Source organism: Nicotiana sylvestris, chromosome 6, assembly GCF_000393655.2.
Source record: "Nicotiana sylvestris chromosome 6, ASM39365v2, whole genome shotgun sequence".
In the NCBI taxonomy this organism is placed as follows: Eukaryota; Viridiplantae; Streptophyta; class Magnoliopsida; order Solanales; family Solanaceae; genus Nicotiana; species Nicotiana sylvestris.
The window spans coordinates 30,821,368-30,827,476 of NC_091062.1; the positions used below are offsets into that span (position 1 = coordinate 30,821,368).

The 6,109-nt window shown below is 35.7% G+C and overlaps 1 pseudogene; it reads left to right on the forward strand.

The window, feature by feature from the left end:
* Nucleotides 1-1,037: 1,037 nt before the first annotated feature.
* Nucleotides 1,038-5,843, forward strand: LOC104247756 (malate dehydrogenase, chloroplastic-like; annotated as a pseudogene).
* The last annotated feature ends 266 nt before the right edge of the window (nucleotides 5,844-6,109 follow it).

Sequence of the window (6,109 nt, forward strand, 5' to 3'; positions counted from 1 at the left end):
TATGGATAATATTTATCTTAAAAAATTCAAAATTCGGGCACGTGGGCCTGAGAGTTGACCTTGTTGACTTTTCGAACGTAGTTGGGAATTATTATAAATTGTTAAATAGTAATCATGGGAGTGTATTTTGATTGATTTGCACGTTCTTTGACTAGTTTTGGATCGTTTGGCTTTGAGTCAAGGAGTTAGAGAGGCATTTGAGCCGATTATGGAACTTGAGAGTGAGGTAAGTCTCCTGTCTAACCTTGTGAGGGGGAATTTACCCCATAGGTGTTATATTCTTATGTGTTACGTGTTGTGGGAACTACGTACGTATGAGGTGATGAGTGTTCGTGCGTATGCTAGAATTCCTGATTATGTCTGGGTAGACTAGGTTTACGGCATGCTTTAATTTTACTATTTGAGTTATTCTTGCCTGTTTAATTCCGTTATTTACGGCCTGAGACTAGGCTTGCGTAGAGTGATGGACTCGCTATTGTAAGAGATTTGACAAACTACTTGATTAGCCGCGGAATAATTGTGCTTCCTTTATGAATTTTTCTCACGTTGAACGTTTTCATCGAAAAGCTTTTCTTTAAATTTCATAACTCACACGTATATTCGTGAGTGGGGTCAAGGACCCATTAAAGCTTCTTATTCTAATTGGATTGGGCCGTTCGCCTCGGCAGGATATTGTAACACACTCTTATGGGATCGAATCCTTCAACTCGACAAGATATTGTAACACACTCTTATGGGATCGGGCCGTTCTCCTCGGTAGTATTATACTCTTATGAGATCGAGCCGTTCGCTTCGGGAGTATCATATTCTTATGGGATCGGATCGTTCACCTCTGCAGTATTTAACTGTATAATAAGTGGACGTTTATAAGACGACCAAGGGTATGTTCGTAGCTCTAATTTGCTCTGAGTTGTACAACAATATAGTTTGTGTGTACGTTTTGAATTACAATTACATTTATGTCCTTGTTGATTTAAGTTGCAAACATATATTACACGTGTCGATTTATTTGGGCCCTTTTCAGTAGAGCAGTCCTTTCTTCCTTCTAGAGTGCTGAACATCCAAATCACCATCTCATTCACCTTCCAATTTCTCTATTCTTTATCTCTCTCTCTTTTTGTTTATTGGAGTTGATTTCTTAGCTAATGTTGAATCTTTTTGTCCTGCAAAACTATTTTGGAGAATGCTCAGCGATATGTCAACAACAGTGTTAAATGTTGAATTGTAACAAAATCGAGGTTATGTTGTTAGTGGGACTACTAGGTCGGGTTCACTGATCTCATCCCTGATCCCTGCTCTATACGCTCCTCCTATGTTCCTCAGGTTTGATATTTGTAGTTATTGATTGGAAAATGAGAATTTTGGGTCATTTACATTTTGATATCTGTCGGAAAAATTCAACCTCTTGCATGCAAAAATATTTGTTCCTTTTGTTTGATGTTCAGTTTGTCTATGTTAATTTTTAACTTGGGTGCACTTGCAATATCGCTTAGCGCATGAGAACAACCTCAGAAAATTCTTATAAAAAAGGATGAACCTTGATGCAGCCAAGGTGCTTGACAATATGTCTAAACTAACTAAATTCTCTGACTTTTAGCTAAAAATGATGTTATTTTCTCCTCCAAATTTATAGTAGCTTTAATGGTGAAAATATTTCATGTGTGATTAGTTACCAGGATTATTGAAGGAGGAAGATTTGTGCGAGACTTAGACAAAAGCCATATTTGCAGGTCCAGTATGTGAAAAAATACCTCTAATGGACAGAGACAAAAGGTGTAAGTTATATCATTATTGTATTGTTTCCTGCACTTGAATTTCGTTGCAGCTACATTATCAAAAAAGAAGGTCTATTGAAAAAATTAAACTCAATCATTCCTCCTTTCAGATTTGAAAAACCTTTAGAGAAGAGAACCCCTCACCTTTTGGGTCAACTTTAAGAGCTCTTTAGTTTATTCTCTCTGCTTGGAAGATCTTATGTATACTTTTTTTGCACATAGATCTTAAATAGCATATAACTACAAAATTATGCTCTAATTAAAATGTTAATGCTCCTTAGTTGGATTTGGCCGTGAAGCAACCTTCTCTTCATTATGAACATTGGAAAGATGCAAATAGGCAGACCCAAAATTTAATAAGCAATCCTTCGCTTCTAATGAGGCGAAGAGAAGAAGACCATGTCATTGGTGCAAACGCTTCTGAGGCAGTTTCAAGTTTAAGCCGATCCTCAAGGCAAAGGATTAAAGGAACAAGCTGAATGGTGACCTACGGTCTTTCTATCCGGAAAAAATGCATCTCCAAGCTCATTCGAATACCTATATATGTTCAAACTTTCTGTATTATACCTTTTCTTTTCTAAGGTGCAAAAAATATTTCCTTGTTTTAGTTTCATGTTACAGTCAAGTAACATGCTATACCTATCATTTTGGAGGAAAAAACATCATTTTATCATTTTTATTAAGAATTTTCTCCTTAAAATTTTTACTAACAAAATCCTCTACAGTGCACCTTATTAAAAAGATCCTCTGTAATGTATTATATTTTTCTAAAAAGTGCTAATATATCCCTATAGTACTAAATCTAGAACAGGAAAGTGAATTTAATCTGTCGAATTCTTGTATTCTTTTGGAAATGATATTAATATGACGTATTCGGAGAACTATGGCAAAATGATTCTCAAGGTTAACATAGCTAACAAACAGTAATTGGTGTGGTCATTATTTTGGAAACTAGAAGGAAGATCCCTCAAGTGATAAGCTAGAGGGAGACAGTTATAACCTGGACTGCTGGAAGGAAGAGAAGCCTATTTCATTTAACTTGCTATGCACCTTTTAGATGCTAAGTTTGTCTATTATGAAAACTGAATGAAGCACCCAGTGGCATGTACATAGTACTGATTCATTTGTCTTCCAGTTCATGCATTGTCTCATGTTTTATATATCAGACTGGGAATATTTCTCTGATGCATCAGATGTGGTATGTAATGTACTAAAGATCTCGATAGAAAATTAATATCATGTTTCTGCCTTGCAGGGTGCGAAATGGCAGCAACATCAACAACTACTTTCTCAGTTAGCTCAGCCACATCTCTTGGCTGCAAAGGAAGCTCGGTATCGCAATCAAAAGCCTTTGGTGTGAAATTCAACTCCAAATACAACCTTAGAAGTTTCAGTGGTTTGAAGGCTGCCACAACTGTAAGCTATGAATCAGAATCGTCCTTTTTAGGGAAAGAAAGTGTTGTTGTCCTTAAACAATCTATTACTCCAAAGGCTCAAAAAGAAAACAAGGGATATGGGAACTGTGTTCAGCCTCAAGCATCTTACAAAGTGGTTATTCTTGGAGCCAGCGGCGGTATAGGCCAGCCCCTGTCTCTTCTGAGTTGAACCTTTATGATATAGCTAATGTTAAAGGAGTTGCGGCTGATCTCAGTCACTGCAACACTCCCTCCAAGGTTTCAGATTTCACTGGAGCTTCTGAATTGGCCAACTGTTTGAAAGGTGTAAATGTGGTGGTCATACCTCTTGATATTCCAAGAAAGCTAGGTATGACACGTGATGACCTGTTCAACACTAATGCAAACATCGCGAAGACATTGGTTGAGGTTGTTGCTGATAATTGCCCTGATACATTTATCCACATCATTAGCAATCCAGTCAACTCCACAATGCCAATTGCAGCAGAGGTGTTGAAACGAAAGGGTGTTTATGATCCTAAAAAACTTTTTAGTGTTACCACCCTAGATGTAGTCAGGGAAAACACAGTTGTGGGTGGCCATGCCGGTATCACCATATTGCCTTTGCTATCAAAGACAAAACCATCAACTACTTTCACTGACGAAGAAGTACAGGAGCTAACTGTGAGGATTCAAAATGCTGGCACAGAAGTTGTGGAGGCAAAGGCTTGCAGGGTCTGCTACACTTTCCATTTATTTTAAATTGGTACTTTCTTTTATAATGAGTTTCTTTAGAATATTAGAGCCTCTTGCCCCAATGAAGGTAAAGAAAATATTAAACTTTTCCATTTGATTTCTTCGTCTTCTTTATAGTTCTTTCATCTCACTTCAATTTATTTTCTCAACCTTGTAAAACTTGTGGTGGAAGATGACAGCTCTTCTATTTGTTTTGGGTCAGTTTGGCAGCTTCATGTCGATTAGAAACTGTGCAAATTGGGTGAGTTTTTCTACAACTAATACATCTAAATAGTTCAGAGTGACTTCTTTTGATTTTGTCTAGCTAAAGAATAGAACATGCCATAATATTCCTCTATGTATTATGGTTTTTCTACTTCATATATGTGATTTAGATACAGGATGACTGTGGCATTTTTCTTAGTTTCGTGTGAAATTTGAAACTGATTGGATGACATATGGTTTTCTTGCTAAGTTTATGAATAAATTATTTTTTCGCTTACATTGTAAAGGAGTGGTAGAGAAATATATGTCATAATTTATTATGACCTGAAAATTGAGTATGATATAGGTCATAACTCATTTGTGTTTCTGTCGAGGTTGCTAGAGTTATTCTTCAAAACATAAGGACAAGAAAAAACTGTATCTAATATATGCTAATTTTACATGTGAGGACATTCTTTTAAAGTACTTTAACATAATTTTATTTTTCATGCCATTTGATTGGAGCAGATTGTTCATTGTTAAATAAAAACAAGATATAAAATAATAGAAGGTATTGTTACAGAAAAAGTTGAACTTCTTTCATACGTCTTTATGAGCTGAGTTGTATAGAATATGAAGAATTATTTGTCCTAAGAAGAAGCTACTACTCTGTTGATTAAATTTAGCACATGATCATAAAAAGAATTCCAAAAAACCTATATAGTCTTCTTTAAATGTGGCGTAGTCGCTTAACGTATAAATTTCAAGAGTTATAACTCAAATATGTTTGAAAATAATAGACAAATAATAGTCCAATTCTAGGAACAAGAAATATCAGATGAATTCAAAGTTCAGATGTTGTTTTGTCCTAAGGATTGAGATCCAAGCCCAAACTATCAGCAGATACGGTAGCTAGTACAATCCCATTATTATTAGTCCACTTGAGATATCTCAAGTGCGAAAACGAACTGTGTTTGTCAGTCCAATATTGCATATCAATCTCCAATATATATGACATTGCATTATGTTACCATTATCAAAAAATATATATATATGACATTGCATTTCATCGACTGCAGTAGCTTATTATTTGTTGTCCACCAATTTTGTGGTTTATAACATACTAATGTTTGATTGTTCCGTATTAACTTATAACTATTTGGAGTAGCAGCAGTAAGTTACTCTCTAAAGCAATTGGACACGTATTGTTATTTGTTGAAATTCCGGAAATTATGCTTATTAGATAAATGTTGCATATGCATTTGTTATTTGCAATAAAAAAAAATTGGCACACTTCCAACTGGAAGTGGCTTGTGCATAAATGAATAATGTTTGCATTGTTTCGCCAAGAAGATGAGGTGGTTTCATTTGTTCTCAGTATTTTTTGGATTTTAATATCTGTCTTCTTGCTCTTTTGCTTAAAATGAGCTTAACAAAGGCATGATTATGATGCTTCAGCTTCACCAGTTTAGTATCTTCCTCCACTGGGGGATATTGCAAAAAGATGGCTTATAACCTTGATGGACCTTCAAAAAGAATTTTTTTCTGGTGCAGTATGTCAGTAGACCTTTTCGTGCAAGCAAGTTCAACAATGGGAGTAAGATGAAGACTGTACTGTGTTGCAAATATATATGTCATAATCTTTTGGATTCTTAATTTTGTTGTATTAGTATGAAGTGTTGATATTGTCGATATAAATATTTGATCAGCTTAATAGTATGAAACAAACATGAAATTATTTCCCAAGTAAATATTTATGCAATCTATATTGATACAAACAGCGATGTCGGGCATACGGCCGTGCACAGCATGGGCACCGTCCATCTAGTTATATTATTATAGGATCGGGCCGTTTGCCTCGGCAATACCACATTTTTATGGGATCGGGCCGTTCGTCTCGGCATTTTTATAAAATATTCTTATGGGATCGGGTCGTTCGCCTCGACAGCATCATGTGTAATATTTGACAAGGAACCAGCGTATTCGTGGGTGTTCCTGCTT